At 41.1% G+C, this 23,116-nt stretch overlaps 1 protein-coding gene across 3 annotated transcripts in view; it reads right to left on the bottom strand.

Annotated features, from left to right (window-relative positions):
* BMPR1B (bone morphogenetic protein receptor type 1B) overlaps positions 1–23,116 on the bottom strand; it is a 253,196-nt gene that overhangs the window by 134,679 nt on the left and 95,401 nt on the right. For all 3 annotated transcript variants that reach the window (XM_077933848.1, XM_077933851.1, XM_077933849.1), the window contains exon 2: positions 7,537–7,618. The gene's annotated coding sequence lies outside the window, so the exon portion shown is untranslated. The remainder of the gene's footprint in view (positions 1–7,536; positions 7,619–23,116) is intronic.

Below are 23,116 nucleotides of genomic sequence, written 5' to 3'. Positions count from 1 at the left end.
CAGGGTTCATAGAATTGTAGTATTGGAAGGGACCCCAAGGGTAATCCAGTCTAACCTCCTGCAATGCAGGAATCTCAACTAAAACGTCAATGGCAGATGGTCACCCAACCTCTGTTTAAAGCCTTCCAAGGAAAGAGAGTCCACAAGCTCCTAAGGGAGACTGTTCCACTGTGGTTGCAAGGTTAAAAAATTGGGGTGGAAGGGGACAGGAAATGTGCACACCATCTTCAGCTCCTTGGAGGAATAGTGGGATATAATGTTCCTGTTAAAACCCCCCTTTTTTTTTAACAGACAAGCCTACCCAGACATGTAATTTTGTGATGTATATTAGATTTTTTTAATCCACTGACTTTTCTTTTTATTATTTCTACCTTTGCTTTATTGGTATTTTCTTATTAATATTTTAGACGCTGTTTTATGTAAACTGTTTAGAACAGTTTTTAAAAATTAGATTGTACACAAATATTGTTAAATGAATACATACAAATCTAGTTTTTAAAAATGGCACCAGCACTGTTTGCCGAAGACCGTAATTAAGGGGATAGATAGAGGAAGCTACTCCTGGTTCTGATTACAGCTGCTTTTTTAAACAGCATTAACTTAAGCAAATTACGACTTTTTTGGTAATTCAATGAACATTACCTAAAGTAGAGATGAAATTATTTTCTTCGGGCTTAGATGAAAAGTAACCCTATGTTTCCATCTATTGAAGAAGGGAGTACGGAAAATGCTGCATTTTAAAGTTTCTCTGCTTAGTGCACCAAGAGACCAGAAGCAATAATGCAATCTGAACAAGTGACACTACCTGTTGCAGGTATCAGGAACCTTTGGCCCTTCAGATGTCGCTGAACTACAATTCCCATCATCCCCAGTGCTTGCCGGAGTATATGGAAGGTGCGGTTCGGCAACATCTGGAGGGCCAAAATTTCCCCACACCTGCTCTACTGCGCTTCTAGTAGATCATCCTACAGTATTTCAACATGGCATCTCTGCTGGTTTGACACAATAATGCAGTACTAGCAAGATTCAGAAGTAGGCCAGCAACAAACAGCCAGTGCAAATATATCCAAGCACCTAATTATTCTCTGAACATTAATCTGGGATGAAGTTTTATCTTATTAATCCATGCATTATATGCCTTAAGGTTTATTTTTAGATTTTTGATACGGCAATTTCTCTCAAACCTTTGAAGAAGGTGGGCATGAAAATACTCCCCCCCCCCCGTACTCCTCCAAAAATGAATGGATAACAATAAGAGTTGGTTTTGTAAAAAAAAAAAGTCAAAACCCTAAAAGACACTCGTCTGATCTAAGGTTGCTTTTATCTGTTAAGAATATAGCGTTATGCGACACCTTAAAGGCAAACAAATTTATTAGGCTATAACATTTTTGCAAACTACAGTTTACTTTATTCTAGTCCACAAAGCTTGTGCCATCATAAATGTGTTAAGTCTTTATCATGCCACAAAACCCAGTGTTGCTTTTTCTGCAACAGACGAACAGAGCTACCCCACTTGTATATGTAATTAGGGATGATTTTTATGTAGGTTATTACAAGCACAATATACAAGTGGCCTGACAATGTGTCTCCTGCTCAACCCCAAAAAAGTATTTTTCTTTGTCAAGATTCCCATAATGACTAGTATATCCACAATGGTAAAAGGCCAAGGGGCTTAGAAAAACTGCTGCTTTCAATTTTATTTTTATTTATTTTACTCCTGGGTCTACAAAAATAAAAAGACATACTTTCCTTTTCTAATTCTAGCCACAAGAGGGAGTATGCAGAATTTGTTTAAGCCACAAATAAATGTATACACTTTGCTTAATCGTATTTTTGTTTTTAGGAGGGTCATAGAAATGTCACCAAGTCGCAAAATTATTTTGGTTTTAAAATTAGCCTACAATCCGAAGCATATTCAGTCTCCATCAAAATCTCAATTGCAAAGCGGCAGAAGCAAAATGCAAGACAAAGTAAAACAGCAAAATAGAGGGGCATGCAAGAAGACCCACAAGCACATCCCTGAGTTGAAACCCTAATGACACACCCACTTCGTCGCATGACACACTGCTCTTAAAACTAAATAATCTTGCAGTGCAGCTTGGGAAGCCCCTGTTAAGAGGGGAAGTAAGAGGAACCACGGCACTCATGAAAGCCCATGTAGGCTCACAAAGAAGCTTTGTGGATCACTGTTGAAGTCTATATGATCAAGGTGCTAGAGGTCTTACACAGAAACGCTTGAGCTGGACTTGTGCTAAACAGCAAAGGCAGCATTCTCTTGGAGATGGCATTTTGCTTTCGCACTGGTATTGATTTGTTAAGCCACCAGGATGGCCCATGGGTGGGCTAGGAGGCAGAAGAGGGTTTTAAAACCAAAACAGAGCGCATTTGGAGCCAGTCATGAATTCTAGCCCTCCACCCACCCACCCATGGCCAGACTGGATATAAGGGACTCCCTTGTACTGAGTCAGCCTATTAATCTATCTAGACTGACCATTCATCCATCTAACTGACAGGAAAGCTCCCCAAGGGCCCAGAGGGAGCGGTCTTTCCTATTCCTGTCTCCCAAGATCATTTTGATTGATGAACACCAGGCCCTGAAAGTCTATGCTCTGTCTCTCTGCCACCAAGCACCAGTGGGCCTCAATGCTTAGTGGCTTGGGCTAGAAGCTGTGAGACCTGGGTTCAAATCCCTACAGAAACAGGAAGCTCTTTAGGTAACTATGGGCCAGTTACCATACTTAGGAGGAAGGAAATGGGGAGGAGGAAATGGGGAGAGGAAGAGCCTTGAGGTCCCTGGAGGAAAGGTGGGGTACAAATAAAATATAATAGAATAAAATGACATTGAAATTTAATCTACAGTTTGTGGGGTTGCTGCTCATCCCCATATGTTGTTGTTGGTATCCATCTGTTTTGGAAAACAATGGAGGAGTGTGCCTTTGGTGGTTAAGTCAACTTGTTGCTGCAGCTGTAGGGACTTATACAGGAGAGACATGTTTTGTTGCAGCAGGGGCCGATGAAAGCATGTGGTTGTGCTGTTGTAGATGCACCACGGCGTCTCTTTTCTCTGCACTCCTCCCAGTAGTCATTCCTCCTGTGGTCACTGCTTATGGATACATGACCTGACTATCTGTCTGCAGGCACTGTGGTTGTCTGCAAGGATTGATGCTGCCAGCCTTCCTGTTACTTTTGCAGACATCTTTGCAATGCAATATTGGTCTGCCAGTGGGTCTGGTGCCTGAAGCCAGACCCCCCACCCCCCCACCCCGTAGGGAGAGCACATATTTATTTGAAACTGCCCTGCCGTGATGTTCCCCCATCTGGGTATATTATTTTTTAAGCAAGGAACCTTCATAGGGATTCTAGACCAATAGGCTGCCCTTGGGAAGATCCCCCATCTGTCATCACTGACAGATGTTTAACTCTACATGGTTGAGATGAAAGGAGGCTCCAATGAGATGAAAAGGAAACGCCACACAAAATGTTCCTGCAGAACAGATAGGTTCCAGGTGGCTTAACCCAAAGGTATTTCCAACATGGTGCACATTGGCCTGTTTCTTGCATGCCCCTTTTGTGGCATGAAATAATCAGCAGAGTATGGGGGAACCTTTCATGAGCACAGTGGATCTGCCTGGATACCAAAAACTGGACTAGAAGTTCATCAAATCCAATATTACCCCATCTAAAAAACCTCAGTATTATCTAAAACAACAACAGCCTACTATTTTCAGAAACCTTGTCCGAAGAGAGAAATTCAGGTTTCTGAAAATAGTGGGCTGTTGTTGTTTTAGATAACTCCATTAGCTAACTCCATTAGCACTATCTCCCTAAATTTTAATTAACAAAGGAGAAAATGGCAGCACCTCCTCCCTTAAGACCCATACTTGTTTCTACTTCTTCTCCCTCCCCACTCATACCACCCTTTCCATTCTTCATTTAGCGATTCCTTTAGCTACTGTATTTCACAACCTAGATCCAAAGAAGGAGCTCGCAATTCCTCAAAGGCTTCCCATTAATAGCTAACCAGGTTGCTCACTTTGTAATGAGATTCATTATAAATCTGGGGGCAGGCTGGGGGTAGAGATTCAATAGCCTTCAAAAGGTTTTAGCAGAACTCTGTGTCCCAGGTCACTCTGCTTCCTCCAGCCTACCACTTGACTTGCCAAACTTGATTTACCAGCAGAGTGCCGACAATAAACATGTAAATCACGTTTCAAAAGATTAGTAAATGTCAATAGCCATGCAGGTGACTGAGATAGGAAGGCACAAAATGGAATACAGGCATTTCTTGTATTAACAGCACACAACTTGTTTGTCATAGCTTGTTAATTAGCAATGCAGTTTAGAAAACCGCTGAAAAATGACAGCTGAGAAGGCTAAGGGCATTATATAATCGCAGGGAATGTAGGCATAGCCAGCTAACCATTATGGATGCTGATATGCAATTTTCCAAGTCGAGGCACAGGGACAATGTGCTTGTTAATTAAAAGTCATACTTTACACTTTAGACTTCAGGGAGTAGGGTGCTATGCAATAATAAATAGCGGCAATTCGCTGGATTATTTCAGTTTTCAACAAAAGGTCCTGCCTCAGTGCTCTGGCACCAAACAAAGGATATGCTGACATATGGTCTTATGGTAACATGATCTGGACCATGAAGGATATAGAAAAATTAGTATAGCTAGACCCCTGCTGAGAGAGAAGGCTGTTCTCAAGGGGTGATTTATCATAAACAAGCCAAAGCCCTAGCCTCACCAGGGTACTCACACTTTAAAGGAGAAAAGCTGCCCTGCCAATTCTGTCTTCCTGGTTGCTGTGTGAACTGAACACCTGAAGAACATAAAAACCCCGCTCCTCACCTATGCTGCACCTTGAGAAGCAAACAGATTGGACAGTATTTCAAAAGCTAACAGAGGTGGCTTTTGTGTCACGTTAAAGATCAAATATAATGCCTGGCTTAACAGCTAGAGGAAAGTCATGAAAACAGAATAAATTGCCATGCGAATGCAGCCTTACAGACCCTTAGAAAAGAAATATTTAATCTCCCTTCCTTTCTTAAAACAAAGCAACACTTGCATACAGAGCAAATGACAGGCACAAAATTCAGGAAAGGCATACTTACCAGCTCTAGCCTTAGAGCTATGGAGTGGGCAAATATGCACAGCGACAACAGAAGCAGCATCATTTGAACAGTCTGGTTTGAGGTTTCTTAAATCTCAATTTACAGATAAAAATAGCCTTCACTACATGGAACCTTTCTTATCAGACCAAACTAACTAGTTATCACCCCCTCACTCTGGCCAATGATCTAGGGTGAACATTTTGTTGTTCTCTTCTCCAGCCCACATATCAGATCACTTTAATCTGCACAGATTATAGTCTACAACTGGCATGGTATGGAATAATTTATTTTGTGTATTTAGTATTGTCAACAACACATGTATGTGAATATGCATTTGTGTATGTGAACCAGTCATAATCCTAATATCAATCAATATCGGAACAACGAAACAATCAAACAAAATAAACACAAGAAATGCAGCTCTCAGTTCTAGTATGCATACAATCACTAAAACATTCTATAATTTAAGTATAGCAAAACAAAACAAGAGAAGTCTTCTAATTATAGGATATCCACAATGCGCTCAATATTGCGAGACCCAACATCATTCTGCATGCTTAAACTTAAGAAAATATAAACAAATACTTTATTCAATAACTGAATTGCATTCATCGATCCTGCTTTTACTAGGTACAGTCACTGTAGCTCTGTTCACAATCACTTGATGCCAAACTTGCTGAAACCCTTCTCCCAACAAAATAGGGTAGACATTTCCCTGTCCTGAGTTCATAATCCCCAACCTATTCCAACTTTGCACTGCAAGCATTTTCTGTTTGAACTGTCCAAGTCCAGCTTTGGTTTATCAATTATAGCTTGCCTGAGGTGACCTACCAAGGGCTAAACTATAAATGATGTCTACATTTAGCATGCAGGGGTTTTGTTTTATTTAAGTGCAAATTGCATCAGCCGGTGAGTGTGGGCGGATGTGATCAGTAACTGGAACGGAGCAAACGTGGAGAGGGGCTTTTACTTTTCCCTTCCAGCAATGGTGTTAAAGCTAGTTAACATTTGGTCCTAAGTTTATCACATCTATGTGAGATTTGAAATATAGTAAATAGCACCACCTTTCAGATGCGGGAATCACATTGCCTGAAACTGGGCATGATGCACATTTCCAACAGGGAAAATACACAAGCTTCCCTTTGGCTACATATAGCAGAAGCATGAAAACAACAAGTTCAAATCACTTCCGCTTCTCCTACTTAAAGAAATAAATATGCGCTGTGACAAATGGAAACTGAAAACAAGTTTCCTCAAAAGTATGTTATTCCTTTTAAAAAAGCATTTTCTATACTTAAGCATGCTGTTGCTGGAAGGAAAGGCCTTTAAAATAATCACACACCCTTTTCCAAGTATTATTTCATTCTGGTTTTTTCTAATGTATACCCCGAATAATGTACACAGAAACTGCATGCACGGTAAACGGATTCCGGAGGTTATAAGTACACATTGCACTATACTGTATATGAAATTTAATTTCCTTCTATTAGCCAAGAAATGTATATTCGTTGCATAATCCTGAAAAACACACACGTTTTATGTCCTGCAAAGACCTTTGCTATCGGCTGTTCTCCCACTCCTGCAGTGTCAAATTGTACAAGCAGGCTTGGCAGACAGCATGAGGCAGTAGAAACCACACATAGCAAAGGGAGACTCATTTGTTTAAACCTGGTTTCACTCCACTCATGTATGAAAATGGGGAGGTATGTGTCTGAACTTTAAAGGAAAAGGAGAACCAGAACCTTCCTTGCATCCATCACTTACTTCTTTGAAGATCTCTCACGACATGTTTTTACCTACTGTGAATTTACTGGAGTTTGGCGAGAAGAAAAGTACCTGGTGAGAATACTGTGGATAGATAAAGGTTTAGCGCCGTACCTTACCTGTGTCACATCAGCAATAGAAATCAGACCTACGCAGCACATACATTATAAAGCAAAGAGGCCACCAACACATATAGTCTGAACACTACAAGCATGCAGACACTGACTCCCACCCATTTTTTTCTTTTCATTTCGACTCTAGACTGTTTAAAAGAGGTGTTAGAAGATGTATATAAACTACTTGCAGGTGCACCCACGCATATTCAGGTAAATGACTTGTCAAGATGGATACTTGAAAGCAGAAAATTGCAAAGTACACATAAGTAAATGTGTGTTTTTAAAAGATGAGTGCTTTCACTCATGACATGGAGTCATGTCCTCTTTTCAAGTGCCTTAATGAGTGCACGACTAAGGTTTCTCCATCTTCATATGATTTATTTGCAAAGGCAGCCACACTCACAACAACAGTCATAACTCAACGGACAGCGGTAGCCACTGACCACAGGGCTTCTGCTTATGGCTGCACAGCTCTCAAAAGGGCACAGCATGCAGCGAGGCGATGTGAAAGGTGAAACTGAAAGAGCAGTTACATACCTTTAGAATCCTTCCTTTACCCCAGAATTCTCCGTCATTGGAACAAGACTGCTATGATTCACCGTTGAATAGCAGTTTAAACCTGGTAAGTGAAAACAACAACACTTAGATGTTTGCATTTGTAAATAAAATTAATTAAAAGAGAAATGCAAAACTCTGCTGCAAATCCAAGCTTCCTTTCAGCCCATGCTTACTCTTATTTCCCTTCTGCATATGTCTTTCTCTCTCTCACTCACTCCCACTTTCTAGAATTGCTACGTAGTGGTCTATAAATATTGGCCCCGACACTTGCCTGCTCCTTTACTTGCTCATGGCACAGGTCTGTGTTACTGTACACCATGGTATTACTGGGCTGGAGTCCTCAGCTGCTCAGACAAAGCCATGAATTGGCTCCTACCCTGCAGCTCTTTGCCTGCCTGGAAATACCATTTTGCTGCCAGCTTTACAGATGCTGTGGGCCTTTCCTGGAGGCTCAGATCAGGCACAGAAGGGTAATTATGAGGCTTGTCTGAAGAAACAGAGCTTTCTCCAAGCAGGTGGAAAAGCCGGAGGAAGGAGGAAGGGGAAAAGGAGGAGGGAACAACTACCTTTGTTTTGGCTAAATTGCCTGATCTCCAACCCCCTTTATGGCTTTACATATCTAAATATTATTCAATTAGGATCATTAAATTTAATTACTGTATAATATGGATGTCAAAAAATTTCTGGAGGAGCATTCTTTAAAAGCAGCTTCTTAAAGAGTAAAAAATGTGCTTCCTAAGTGTTTTAAAGAGCATGCAGACTTTCTGAATGGCAGCAAGACACAATTACAGAGAAGATAATAGACTTGGTAACAAATCCAGTGCAACCATATTTAAGAATATCAGCCACAGAAACCCAAAGCATTTAGAGCTACGGAAGACAAGTGCTAATAGCAAGTGCTAACTGCGTTAACAAGACAGACAAAAATGCAGATTGAATTTGGAAAACTGAAAGATTAATTCAATGGGATTTAATCCCAGGTCAAGCATGCATATCAGGGATTGCACCCTCCAGAAGTTGTTGACTACAACTCCCATGATCCCAATCCCGTGAGGCCAACGATCAAACATGATGGGAGTTGTAGACCCAAACATCTAGAAGGCACCTTGGTGTATATGATTGAAATCTGCCAGTCTGGCCCAGCGCTTCCAGTGATTTCCATTAACTTGTCCTGCAAATCTGCATGGTTTATTGTGCAGTGACCCGGCTTCACAGAATCACATATTTGTAGAGTTGGAAGGGGCTGCAAGGGCCATAACCCCTTGCAATTTAGGAATGGGAATGCCTCCATTTGTTCCATCATTTGTTCCATTTGGCCTCCATTTGTTCTATGATGTGGTCAGACTGAGTGAAACATCTTGCAGTTACTCTGAAACTGCAAGACACATGCATCCCCTATTTCTCCCTGTGCAGGAAAGGATTCAGGGGTCAGTGTACTGAAGCTGTCTTGTACAGAGCCAGGCTTTTGTTTCATCTTGTTTCAGTTCTTCTTGGCAGAGACCCTGCAGTGTCTGTCAGAGATCTCTTTCACCTCCTAGCTGATCATTTTTTAACTGGAGATGCCAAGGATGGAATCTGGGACCTTTTGTATCTAAAGCACGTATCTCCTGCATACAGAGGGAATTATTTGGGTCAATTCACATTGGGGAAGGGAACCCATGGTCCTCCAGATGGTACTGTGCTACAACTCGCATCATCCCTGACCATTGGCCATGTTGGCTCAGACTGATGACAGCTGGAATCCAACAACATCAGGGCAGTATAATGTTGGCAATCCCTGGCCAAGATTAGGGATGGGATGGAAAAATGCTTCTAATAGAATTTTCTAAACTGTGAACAGGGTTTCTCCCCTGCCAAAAATAACATCCTAAGTAGGCCTTGCTTTCACTGAAGCCAGCACTGGCAACATTTCTGTTTACTTTTGCATTGCAATTAGCTCGTTAGTGGTTTATAGTAATTGGCAATCTTCTAACGAGTTCCAATAATTAACACATTATTTATGAATTATTCAAATTCATCTTTGAATACTACTCAATGGCTCCACTGGAAAGCAACCATAAGACTAAGAATGTAAATAATACATTTATCACAGGCTACATTTTTAATATTATATTATTATTATTATTATTTATACCCCACCCATCTGGGCGGCTCCAAATAGAATATTAAAAGCACGATAAATATAAATACATCAAACATTAAAAACTTCCCTAAACAGGGCTGCCTTCAGATGTTTTCTAAAAGTCAGGTAGTTGTTTATTTCCTTGACATCTGATGGGAGGGCGTTTGACAGTGCGGGCACCACTACTGAGAAGGGCCTCTGCCTGGTTCCCTGTAACCTCACTTCTCACAGGGAGGAAGGACCTCAGTGGCCGGGCTGAGTGATGGGGGTGGAGATGCTCCTTCAGGTATACTGGGCCAAGGCCATTTAGGGCTTAACAAAACAACTGTAGTTCTTTATCTCTTATTACCCTGATCCCCTAATTTTCCAAATTACAACAGTTTTTAAGATAAACTTTGAATTTGTTCCAATCTTCATCCACCGCCTCTTTCCCCCGGTCTCGAATTCTGCCAGTCATCTCTGCCAGTCCCATATAATCGATCACCTTCGTCTGCCATTCTTCCAGCGTGGGTAAATCTTGCGTCTTCCAATACTTTGCTAGAAGGATTCTTGCTGCTGTTGTGGCATACATAAAAAATGTCCTATCCTTCTTTGGCACCATTTGGCCCACCATACCCAAGAGAAAGGCCTCTGGTTTTTTAATAAAGGTTCTCTTCAGAACTTTTTTAATTTCATTATAGATCATTTCCCAGAAAGCCTTAATCTTCGGGCAGGTCCACCAAAGGTGATAGAAGGTTCCCTCCGTTTCATTACACTTCCAACACTTGTTGTTGGGCAAATGATAGATCTTTGCTAACTTAGCCGGAGTCATGTACCACCTGTAGATCATTTTCATAATGTTTTCTCTTAAGGCATTACATGCCGTGAATTTAACACCAGTGGTCCATAACTGCTCCCAGTCAGCAAGCTCAATGTCATGCCCCATATCCTGTGCCCATTTGATCATACTAGATTTCACCATTTCATCTTGAGTATTCCATTTCAACAGCAAGTTGTACATTCTTGACAAATTTTTAGTATTGGGTTCTAACAGTTCTGTTTCTAGTTTTGACTTCTCCACTTGGAAGCCTTTCTTTCTGTCCTGTTTGAATACTTCATTTATCTGTCGATAATGTAGCCAATCTCTCACCTTAAACTTCAGTTTCTCGAAACTCTGCAATTTTACTTTTTCACCATCTTGTTCTGTAATTTCAAAATATTTGGGCCAATTAGAACCCATATTCAATTTTTTCACCTCTTTTGCCTCCATTGGTGACAGCCACCTAGGGGTTCTACTTTCAAACAAATCTTTATACCTTATCCAAACATTATACAAAGCTTTCCTCACCATATGGTTCTTAAAACCTTTATGCACTTTTACCTTGTCATACCATATATATGCATGCCAACCAAATCTGTTATCAAATCCTTCAAGATCCAAAATATCTGTATTCTCGAGGAGCAGCCAGTCTTTCAACCAGCAAAACGCTGCTGATTCATAGTAGAGTCTTAAGTCCGGCAGGGCAAAACCCCCTCTATCTTTTGCATCTGTTAATGTCTTAAATTTTATTCTTGGCTTTTTGCCCTGCCAAACAAATTTCGATATGTCTTTCTGCCACCTCTTGAAACAGTCCATCTTGTCTATTATTTGTAATGTCTGAAACAGAAATAACATTCTAGGCAATACATTCATTTTGATAACAGCAATTCTGCCTAACAAGGAAAGTTTCAGCCTTGACCATATGTCTAAATCTTTCTTGACTTCTGTCCAACATTTATCATAATTATCTTTAAATAAGTTCACATTTTTCGCTGTCAAGTTCACCCCCAAGTACTTCACTTTTTTTGCTATCCCCAAACCTGTTTCATTCTGAAATGTCTCTTTTTCTTCATTTGTTAGGTTTTTCTCCAACACTTTAGTTTTTTGTTTATTCAATTTGAATCCTGCGACTTGACCAAATATCTCAATCAGTTCTAAAACTCTTTTTGTACTAGTGTTTGGCTGCTGTAGAGTCAAAACTAGGTCATCTGCAAATGCCCTTAGTTTATACTCTTTCACTCCGACCTGAATTCCTTTAACCAACTGGTCCTTTCTAATCATATTTAACAAAACCTCCAGGACCAGTATGAAAAGTAGAGGGGAGATAGGGCATCCCTGTCGTGTTCCTTTCTCTATAGCTATCTCTTCCGTTACCACATTATTCACAATTAGCTTTGCCTTCTGCTCAGAGTATATTGCACCTATACCGTTTTCAAAACCTTGGCCTACCCCCATCCCTTGGAGGTTCTTTTTCATAAAACTCCAACAAATGTTGTCAAAGGCTTTCTCCGCGTCCACAAAAATCAAAACTGCTTTTCTATTAATGTTCATTTCCAACAGTTCCACAATGTCTATTATATTCCTCACATTGTCAGACATATGTCTTCCCGGGAGAAAGCCAGCTTGATCCTTATGAATCTCACCTATCAATACTTTCTTCAGTCTTTTTGCTAAAATGTCTGCAAATATTTTGTAATCCACATTTAGTAATGATATTGGGCGGTAGTTCTTAACCTGATTCTTTTCAGTCTCAGTTTTTGGTATAAGTGAGATAAAAGCCTCTTTCCGTGGACTTCCGGGTTGACGCGATCGGTTTAATGGCGGATTCCCTCCGAGCTCCGGAGGGAATCGGCTCCATCGAGGACGGGTCTTGCCGCGCCGGCGACGCGGGGGCCCTTAGAAACCACAGGTGCGGATACCTGTGGACCTGGTGACTCGGTGGGCACCTTAAGCGCCCTCCTTGACAGTCGAAGAGCCTTTTTAAAGGCTGCGGAGAAGGTCTGAGGAGTGGAGTGGTGCTGAGAGTCGATCGCTACCTTGGTGGAGCGAAGCCGCAAGCCATTGCCGGAGAGCGTCAACTTTCTTCCTGACATTTGGACTGAAACAAACACCCTCGTGAGTAAAACGAAATTTGGATTTTAAAAGAAATCAACTTTTTTAATTTGGCGAACGGGGGGGCTGTGTCAAAAGGAAGTCCGCACCCCCCCCTTGCATGCACGATCGGAAGCAAGGAGAGAAAGCCTAAGATCGTTGTCTTTTGGGACTGATAGAAGATTCCATCGATTTGTGAAAATAAGCTTTTTTTTCTTTTATTTTTTGTCTTTTTAAGTTGTGCTGGAGGAAGAGGTGTATTTGGGAAAATGTTTGGGAACCCCCACCCGGGATCCGGGAGTGTTCCGCATTAGCCTAGCCTGAAAGAAAGGGAGTTTGACAGCTGTCATCTGAGCTGTCAAACAGCGGAATCAAGACAAGAACTGTATCTTTATATCTCTCTGATCCAAAGGTGTTATATTTAACCAGAAGTGGCTGGAAAATAAGTAACAACAAGTAATAACAAAGTAATAGACTGTTGGTAAAGGGGGAAAAAAATGGCAACCCCCCTAGGGGAGACCAGAGACATTACAATGGCTGCAGAAGGAAAATTACAAGCGGAAATAGAAAGAGCCCTTTTTCTCGTGGGAATTCTACAAGAGCAAGAGATAGTTTTGGACAAACAGCTCACGGCTTTGATTTCAAAAACAAGCAACTCTACTGATGGAACTGAGGATTTGACCTTGAAAGATTCTGCAGCTGAACTGGAAAAAATTTCTTTGAAGTTGGAGGACAAGGAGTCTGGAGGGCAAAAAGTACAGGAACAGGACTTCATGCAGCAAGGGGACAGAGAAGTTTATTGGATTATGGATTTTGAAAAGAGAAAAGTAAAGGAGGAAGATTTTGGACACTACAGATGGGAAGCTGAAATAATGAAGAAATATAACTGGGACTTCCTCCTCTTTTCTGGCATTGGTGAACGTGATTTAAGGGAATATTTGGCAGAACCCCTGCAGCAAGTTCTTTCAACTAGGATTGACTGGAGAGAAGGTGAAGAGACTGTATTGGACATCCCTCGAGACTGGAAGATCAATAAGAAGGATTATCAACAAAACAGGCAGAGAGAGACTCAAATGGTGTTAGAGGCCTCAGATGTGAGGAATCCGGGCTAGGAGTCTTATAAGAGGGCAGATATCTAGGAAGGGACAGATATCCGGACAAGGAGGGAGGGGGAAAATAGAAAGTTTTAAAACTAGTTTATGACTTTCGAGTTTTATAATTTTGACTTATATTTTAACATGAAAATGGGGAAATTTATGGTATAAGAACCTCGATCGATCTTAGAAAAAGAATTTAAGGAATATAAGAAAATGGGATAAATAAGTTGGGCCTAATAAAGGGAATTAAGTTTAAATATAATAAGAAGAGGTTTAAGGAATGAAACAAGAACTTGCTGAATTATGTTTGAAAATTGGAATGCATGGGCGGGGGTGGGGGGAAGTCAATGAAAGAGGGTTATGAAAGAATCTATCTGTGATTATTTCTCTCTCTCTTTTTTTTCCTTCCTTTTTTTTTCTTTTTCTTCTCTTTTTCCTTTCTTTTTTTCCTTTCTTTCTTCTTTCTTTTTTGCTTTGTATTAAAATTTGAAAATCCAATAAAAATTATATTAAAAAAACAACAACAAAAAAAAAAAAATAAAAGCCTCTTTCCACGTTTCAGGTGCCTTTTTCCCCTCCAGTATTTCGTTGCAGACTTCTTTCAATGGTTGCACTAAACATTCTTTCAAAGTTTTATAGTATCTGGCCGTCAAACCATCTGGTCCTGGAGACTTTCCCAGTTGTGCTTTTTGAATGGCCTCCTCTATTTCTTGTTCTGTTATTTTCTCATTCAGAGTCAACTTGCTCTGTTCTGAAATTTTAGGTAGTCCATGATTTTTAATGAATTCATCTATTTCTTGTTCGTTCACTGGCCCTTGTGTGTATAATTTCCTAAAAAAACTTTGGAAACAATTACTTATCTCATTTGGCTTATGAATATTCTTTCCCTCTATCTCCAAACAGGTGACTGTATTCAATTTTTGCCTCTTTTTCAGTTGCCATGCAAGGAGCTTCCCACATTTGTCTGCTGACTCGAAAGTCCTTTGTCTCATTTGTTTGATTTTCCATTCTATCTCTTGATTTGTCAGTTCCATGTATTGCGTCTGGTAATACTTTATTTCTCTCAAAATTTCTTGAGACTTTGGTTTAGACCTCAGTTTCTTTTCTCCTTCCTTCATTTTTTCTAAAATTCTTTCTTTCCTTTCATTTTGCTTTTTCCTCTTGATTGAATTCTGTTGTATCAGGAAGCCTCGCATCACGGCTTTACTCGCGTCCCAGATTGTTCTTTTTTCAACTTCTGTTCTCAAGTTTATCTCAAAGTAATCTTTCAATGTCTTTAGGGCCTTTTTACAAAATTGTTCGTCTCTAAATAAGGAGTCATTCATTCTCCATCTAAAGGATCCAGTTGTTGTCATTTTCATTTCCATCTTTACTGCGTTATGGTCGGAGCAGGTTTTTGGGCAGATTTCTACTTTCTTTATCTTTGTAGCCATCACACTAGATACCCAGATTTGGTCGATTCTTGTCCATGTCATTTTAGATTCCGAGAAAAAAGTTCCCTCTCTCTCGAGAGGGTTCCTTGTTCTCCAGATGTCAATCAAGTCCATATTTTCCGTCATCTCGAAAAAAGTCTTTGGTAATCTTCCTTCTTTAGAAATTGTCTGTCTTTGTGCCTTATCCATGTTTGTGGAGACCACTCCGTTCATGTCCCCCATCATTATTATTTTGCAGTCGAGGTAGTCCAGTAAGGTCTCATGCAACTTCTTAAAAAATTCTGCCTTCCCATCATTTGGTGCATATATTCCAATTATCAAATATTTTTCTCCCTGGATCTGTACTTCAATTGCCAAATATCTTCCTTCATCATCCTTGAATTTCATTTTTGGGTCCAATTTTTCTTTTGCATAAATCACTACTCCTCTCTTTTTTACTTTGTCAGAGGATATAAATTCTTGTCCTAGTCTTTTGTTCACCAACAGTTTCCTGTGAGCTCTGGTTATGTGGGTTTCCTGTAGACATATCAGATCCAGTTGTTCCCTTTTCAAAATGTGAAAAACTTGTCGTTTTTTTCTGGGAAGGTTCAAACCGTTACAGTTCCAGCTAAGAAGTTGCAGCGACATTTTGTTTGTTAGATGTTTGACCCTCCGACTGCTCCAAGCTTTTCTTCCTCTTCAGTTGGCGGTTGTGGTAGTCCAAATGATAGATTTGCAATGTCCGTTAGCCCTCCTCCTTCTGGTGTTGATCCTTGTCCTTCTCTTGCTGGGTCCACCGTACCTTTCTGTAGGTCCTCTAGGTTCCTCTCCAAAAAGTATTCTTTTTCTTGTACTGTTCTTATTCTTACTTTCTTCCCTTTGTAGTTAAAGGACAACCCCTGTGGAAATTCCCACCTGAAGGGTATAAAGTTCTTCCTCAGCAAATTGGCCAAGTCTCTATAGAAAGTCCTCACTTCCAAGATGTATTTAGGGATGTCCTTAAAGATTTGGACTTGAATGTTTCCAATTACCAAAGCTTTTTGATAATGAAGGTTCAGTATCTTGTCTCTTTCCTCTTTGGTTCTGAAGGTAATCAGACAATCCCTTGACTTCTTGCTTTGCTTTCTACCAAGTCTGAAAGCAGTTGTTATCTCTACTTCATCCTCCTCCAGATCTCCTTGCCAATTTTCCAAAATTGCCTCTGTGAGAAATTCCGTCAGATTGTCCTCTTCATTCTCTGGAACCTGTCTTAATTTCAGATTCCGTTCTTTCCGTTGTAGTTCCAATAAGGAGAGGGCCGCTTCATGCTCATTCACCTTTTTCTCTATCGGCGCAAGTTTTTCCTGTGTCTCTCCTGCAACAGATCTTGCACTCTCTGCAATTTTCCTAGTTTCTGTAGATTCCTGAATCAGTCTATTTATAGATTCTGTATTAGTCGCCACTGACGTGGTGTTCAAGTCCAATCTTGCTGTAAGTTCTGTCAACTTCTTTGAATTTTCTGTGGATTGCTTTGTTAAGGCCTCTAGGGATTGATTTATTTTAAGCAGTGCCTGTGTCATAGATTCCATTGATGCTGCTGTCACACTTTCCGGTGCAGGCACTGTATTGCCAGAGATTGAGCCTCTTTTCTTTTGTGTCACTTTAGCTTTAGATCTGGTTCTTATCTCCTCTGCCGTGCCACTCATATCCCAAGGTCGTTCTCACAGGAAAAACTTGCAATGGAAAATCCCACTGTTAGTCAGTTACTTTGCAGTTTTTTCCCTCTTAGTCCTCAAGAGGGAGCAATTAATAGTATCCAAGTTAGGGGAAACAAAGAAGCAGAAAGCCGGATGTGAAGAATCTAAAGTCCGCCATTAAAGTTATTTAAAACTTTTTCTCCAGTTAGATTTAGGTAGTCAAATATCTGTAACAAAGTCCCGTTCAAATCTTAAAGGTCTTAAAACTTTTTCACCATTTAAGGTATAGTCTGTATCCACTTCAAACCTATTTTAAAGGACAATTTTCCCCGGTGTTAACTCCTGGCAGATCGTCCCCAGGGGATCAGGGCAGTGGAAAACTTTGTTTCCCTTTGAATTAAGAGTATCTTCGCAAGACTGTCTTTTTTCCCCCCTTCTCCTGCCGATCGGGGGGGAAGAGATACTTTTGACAGCTCAGGGTTGACAGTTCGCAACTAAGTTTCTTGTAACTGCAGCGAGGTCTTTCGTTGCTTTAAATTTCTGCAGTCCGGGGGGGGGGGCAGACTTCCTTATTTTATGCCCTCCCGTTTTCAGCCAAATTTTCAAATTTTTAAGGGTCCCGTTCCTTTTTTTTTCAGCTCTTACTCACGGGAATTCAGTCCAGATTTTCTTTCAGGAAGGAATCGGCGCTCTCCGCTTATGGCGACGCGGCTTCACTCCGCAGGCTGGGTAGCGACTCTCAGCACCGCGCTCACTCCCGATGCCGCTCCGGAGCCTTTAAAAAGGCTCTTTCACAGTACCGGGGGGCGCAAAGGTGCCCACCGAGTCTCCTTGCTCTCAGGCTTCAGCGCCTGGGATTTTAGGGGTCCCCCGCTCGCCGTAGCGGGTAAGACCCGAACTTGCGGAGCAGTCCTTCTCCGGAGCTCGGAGGGAGGACCGCCATTAAGCGCTGGCACCGACCGGAAGTCTGTAATTGGCAATCTTCTAACGAGTTCCAATAATTAACACATTATTTATGAATTATTCAAATTCATCTTTGAATACTACTCAATGGCTCCACTGGAAAGCAACCATAAGACTAAGAATGTAAATAATACATTTATCACAGGCTACATTTTTAATATTATATTATTATTATTATTATTTATACCCCACCCATCTGGGCGGCTCCAAATAGAATATTAAAAGCACGATAAATATAAATACATCAAACATTAAAAACTTCCCTAAACAGGGCTGCCTTCAGATGTTTTCTAAAAGTCAGGTAGTTGTTTATTTCCTTGACATCTGATGGGAGGGCGTTTGACAGTGCGGGCACCACTACTGAGAAGGGCCTCTGCCTGGTTCCCTGTAACCTCACTTCTCACAGGGAGGAAGGACCTCAGTGGCCGGGCTGAGTGATGGGGGTGGAGATGCTCCTTCAGGTATACTGGGCCAAGGCCATTTAGGGCTTAACAAAACACATATCAGGTTTAGTTGAAAGCAACTTTTTTTTACTGGTTATGATATTGCCTGCATTCGCAACACTAAAGTAACATTAAAGCATGGCATTAAATGGGCAACAAGCTACATATGAACCAGGAATCACAGCTACAACAAATTCTGGTTAGTTTCAACAAGAAGCCAGATTTGTAACACATGGTTTTAAGCTGACTTGTTTTGAAACTTACTAGTGTTTGTCATAAATCAGTTATGTTTGCCTAACACATGTGGATGCATTTTCCTTTTAAAGAATGCCAGTTACAGCATTGGAAAAGGTTGCCAGCTTGGATCTTGCGTTGTTTTGTTGTTGTTGTTGTTGTTGTTGTTGTTGTTGTTGTTGTTGTTGTTGTATATTCATTTATTTATACTCCACCTTTTTCCCTGACAGGGACTCAAGGCAACTTACAGATAAAAATCAGAACATTAAGGACTCATTAAACAGTGACATTCTAATAAAACCATACAAATAATTACAATAAAAACAGCACAGCACCAGCACTTTCATTAAAAGCAGTTAGTTCCCAAAAGCTTGTCGAAACAATAAGCCAGCCTACCAGCCAGTCTATAAGCCAGAGCCAGCCAGTCTGGTACCATCTTTAGGGAGGGCGGTTCAAATGGGCACATACAAATTTTATTATTTAGAATTTTTCTTATTTGCTTGATCAAACAATTCTCTAAGCATTGTGCAAAAAACACCACCACCACCTCACACAGATAAAACATGGCTAAAATCCTCTAATACAGTGGTGCCTCACAAGACGAAAAGAATCCGTTCCGCGATTCTTTTCGTCTAGCGGTTTTTTCGTCTTGCGAAGCAAGCCCATTAGCGGCTAAGCGGATTAGCGCTATTAGCGATTTAGCGGCTTAGCGGCTATTAAAGATTTAGCGGCTAAGCTGTTAAAAGGCTATTAACGGCTTAGTGGCTTTGAAAAAGGGGGGGGGAGCGGGGGGGGGAAACGGCGAGACTCGCAAGACGTTTTCGTCTTGCGAAGCAAGCCCATAGGGAAATTCGTCTTGCGAAGCGCCTCCGAAACGGAAAACGCTTTCATCTTGCGGGTTTTTCGTCTTGCAAGGCATTCGTCTTGCGGGGCACCACTGTATATGTGTGTCTTATCTTATTTATTGATGTAGGTTCGTGGAAGAGAGAGTGACTGGCCCATGGTCACCCAGCGAGCTTCATGGATAGCGGTAATTTCTTTTTTTTTTTTAATATTTATTAATTTTTCAACAATTTAAACACAACGCTACAGAAAACCAAAAAACAAACAAACAACAACACAACAATACAATACAAAAAACACTACAAAACCCTAACACAAACAATTAACAAAACAAAACAAAAACCATTCAAAACACAATAGCGGTAATTTCAACCTGAGCCAAGTAAGACACTATAAGCAGTAGATCACATGGAAAAGTATTTGTGTCATGCACTTGAGATCCTGTTGTTTTGGGCAAGGTAAGTACACCTGTAAAAACCCTTTACACTGGTTCCACCAAACTTCAACGGGAATGAATCAGTAGAGGTTAAGTATTTTTTTGCTAAACTACATTGTAAAAAGTGTTGTTGTAATATCAAAGTGACATTAATAAACCTTATGGGAGTCTTTCTATAACATATTAAAGTAACTTCACCTCAACAAACTGCAGTAACCAAAAGTAAGATGTAGAGGAAGTAGCATGAGGCAATTATTTCTACTTTTTCAATCAGTACCTACAATATTATTGTCAACAAGCCCTAAATGCCAAGCTGCTCCTGCCTGATTGGCTCAACTGAAAGCTGCCAGTTCTCAGCCTCTTTCTCATAGGCGCTCTCATCTTCTTTGAATGGCTTCTGCTTCCTCTTTCCTTTATAAATGGACTTGGCTCTCTGTTGGCTGTGTTGCCCCAGCAACAGGGCCAGTATCATTCTGGAAGCCAGGAGTCTTATGCTGGGCATTCTCTGCCTTTATGCTCTTAGCGAATAACACTTCTGACTACCCGCTGCAGGCAACCATGGGGGTGGGGGACAAACTACTATTGTGGTCAGATCCTGCTTATGGATTTCTGACATGAATCTGGGTGGCCACTGGGTGAGAATAGGTCGCTAGACTAGATGGGCCAGAGGCCTGTTCCAGCAGACTGTTCTTATGTTCTTATCTGTATATCTTCTCTTAAAGCAGGCATAGCCAAACTTGGCCCTCCAGCCATTTTGGGACTACAATTCCCATCATCCCTGACTACTGGTCCTGTTAGCTATGGATGATGGGAGTTGTAGTCCCAAAAAGACTTGGAGGGCCAAGTTTGGCCATGCCTGTGTTAAAGCATCCTTCACCAATCTGGTACCATCCAGATGTTTTGGACTACAACACCCATCATCTGTGCTGGCTGAGGCTGCTGGGAGTTGAAATTCAAACCTGATTGGCAAAGGCCGTCTTAAAGAGATGGAATAATGGGCTCAAAACTGTTAACTACAAATTACATAACGTTCTATGAACGATATAATACTGAACCATGACTAGCAACTAAACTAAAAGATTCCCCCCAGTTATTGACTGTCAGAGAGTTTGTCTACCTTCCATCATCCCAGGACCACATGTTGTTAGTTGACAATATTTGTAATTATTTTGCTTATTCAGTTATAGTTACAATGTAGCCCATTCTGTATGGTCAGGGTGGGAATTAAAACATTCAATTATCATTGTCCTGAAGATCAACCCAGTCCAATTGTGGAATTGAATGTTCACATACCCAAGCAGATGCACTCAAAACTGTTCTGTGATCAGCCAGCCCTCAAAAAAATAAGAAAACCACAAAAAACAAAAAACAAAACAACCCCCCCCCCCAAAAAAAAACAACCCCCACAAATCATGCATGATTTACAGTTTTGGCATCTGAATTACTGGAAGCTACATGTGTTCAGAAGCTACATGTGTAATAAACACTACACTCTAAGCAACTTCTGACATTAATGATAGGTGCAAATGCAGGAAGTAGCAAATGAGTCGCACTTCCTGTATCCATGCATATCTTTAACGTCCCAAACTACTCTCAACACCATGGGTCTGAAACCCTGGGCTCTTTGTTTAGACAAAATGACCGTGCAGTAGTGTTACATTCCTCACAAACTAATGAGGGCATGAAAAATATAGGTAATGTGTGAGCTTACTCTTTATGAGCAAGGCCATTGGGAACTGTGGCATTCAGCAAAAAGGGATTACAGGGGTAAAGGGTGCAAGTAAATCTCAGTATGCAGTATAGCCTGTTGAAGGACTATTATTAACTGTTTTCTGCCTTCCCATTTTATGAGCATGCTGTTGCTATTTAAGCACCAAGTTGCTTACCTTTGACTCTAAGAGTCTTTGTTTTCACATAATAAATACTTTAGAGTCCTGGGACTAGACAGGAAGATCATACATGACTCCAAAAGACTTCTACTGTTGACAGATCATTGTAGGTGCTTATTCATTATTAGCTGCAAAACTATTGACTGAACACTTAATAAATACACTGGGCTTTTTTAGCCATAGCATCAGTACAGTATAACTTCAGAGAAAACCTAGGAAACTCTTGAGCTTGGGAGTTTTCAGTTCGCCTCGACATCCTTGCAAAATTAACAAACGCTGAATAAAAAAGGCAAGAGTGCTACCATTACTTAGATAATATTTCAGCAATGAAATAGAAGATATCTAATAAATGCGGGACGCGGGTGGCGCTGTGGGTAAAAGCCTCAGCGCCTAGGGCTTGCCGATCGAAAGGTCGGCAGTTCGAATCCCCGCGGTGGGGTGCGCTCCCGTTGCTCAGTCCCAGCGCCTGCCAACCTAGCAGTTCGAAAGCACCTCTGGGTGCAAGTAGATAAATAGGGACCGCTTACTAGCGGGAAGGTAAACGGCGTTTCCGTGTGCGGCTCTGGCTCGCCAGAGCAGCGATGTCACGCTGGCCACGTGACCCGGAAGTGTCTCCGGACAGCGCTGGCCCCCGGCCTCTTAAGTGAGATGGGCGCACAACCCTAGAGTCTGTCAAGACTGGCCCGTACGGGCAGGGGTACCTTTACCTTTTTACCTTTAATATTTGCAATACTTGAAAGAACAGCATGTTGAGGTGGTTCCATGATTACTGATTGCACATATAGAAGGTTGTACTGTATCCAATGCTGCATGAGCTGCTAAAGAACTTCTCTTTCTCCCCACACACATGCCTCCCCATCTGCCCCAGAGAGTTCCCCAATGCTCTGGAGCAGATTCTGAAGTTCTTGAAGGAGGGCTGGAGAGGAAGGAAAGTTCTGTCGTGCAAGCAGAATGCTGTTGTTTGAGCAGAACAGCAGCAGTGGATACAACCCAGAAGTCTTTCATCCTTCTCAGAACATTAAAGATTTATCGAAGTCCAGCATCTATGTTGGCAGGAATTAGTCTAGTTGGGCTGCACCAATAAAGCTGCCAGATTCTTAATGGATTCACACATCAGAAATCACCACAGTGGGAAATAATTAGCGCTGCTGTTGGCGAAGCATACTTGTGGCTTCTATGATTAACTACCATCACTGCCTTAGCAAATCGTCCTTCCAGGCTGAAATAGATGTTATGCCAATCTAACTCAAGAACTGCAAATATCTTTCCAATTGTTGAGTTAGGTTGGCCAAGGAGCATACAGCAAAGCTTGTTTTGTGTTTTCCCACTGACTTTCATAAGACCTTCCATGACCTTCTTTAATGTGATGTGACAGCAACCAGCATCCTCTGTGAAAATGGTCAATAGCGGCAAGAAAAGTGGTTTAGGAAAGTCACAGCAAAATGTGCCTGCTATTTCCCCATAGCAAGGCAGTTATACGTAGTCTCCATTGGGAAAGGTAATTAGGAATTTCGTAGTAAAGTGACATCAGAACATTGATTACATGCAAGATCC

Source organism: Podarcis muralis, chromosome 9 (genome assembly GCF_964188315.1).
Source record: "Podarcis muralis chromosome 9, rPodMur119.hap1.1, whole genome shotgun sequence".
Classification (NCBI taxonomy): Eukaryota; Metazoa; Chordata; class Lepidosauria; order Squamata; family Lacertidae; genus Podarcis; species Podarcis muralis.
The sequence above is the reverse complement of the archived record's forward strand: the minus strand, read 5'-3'. Positions and strand labels throughout refer to the sequence as shown.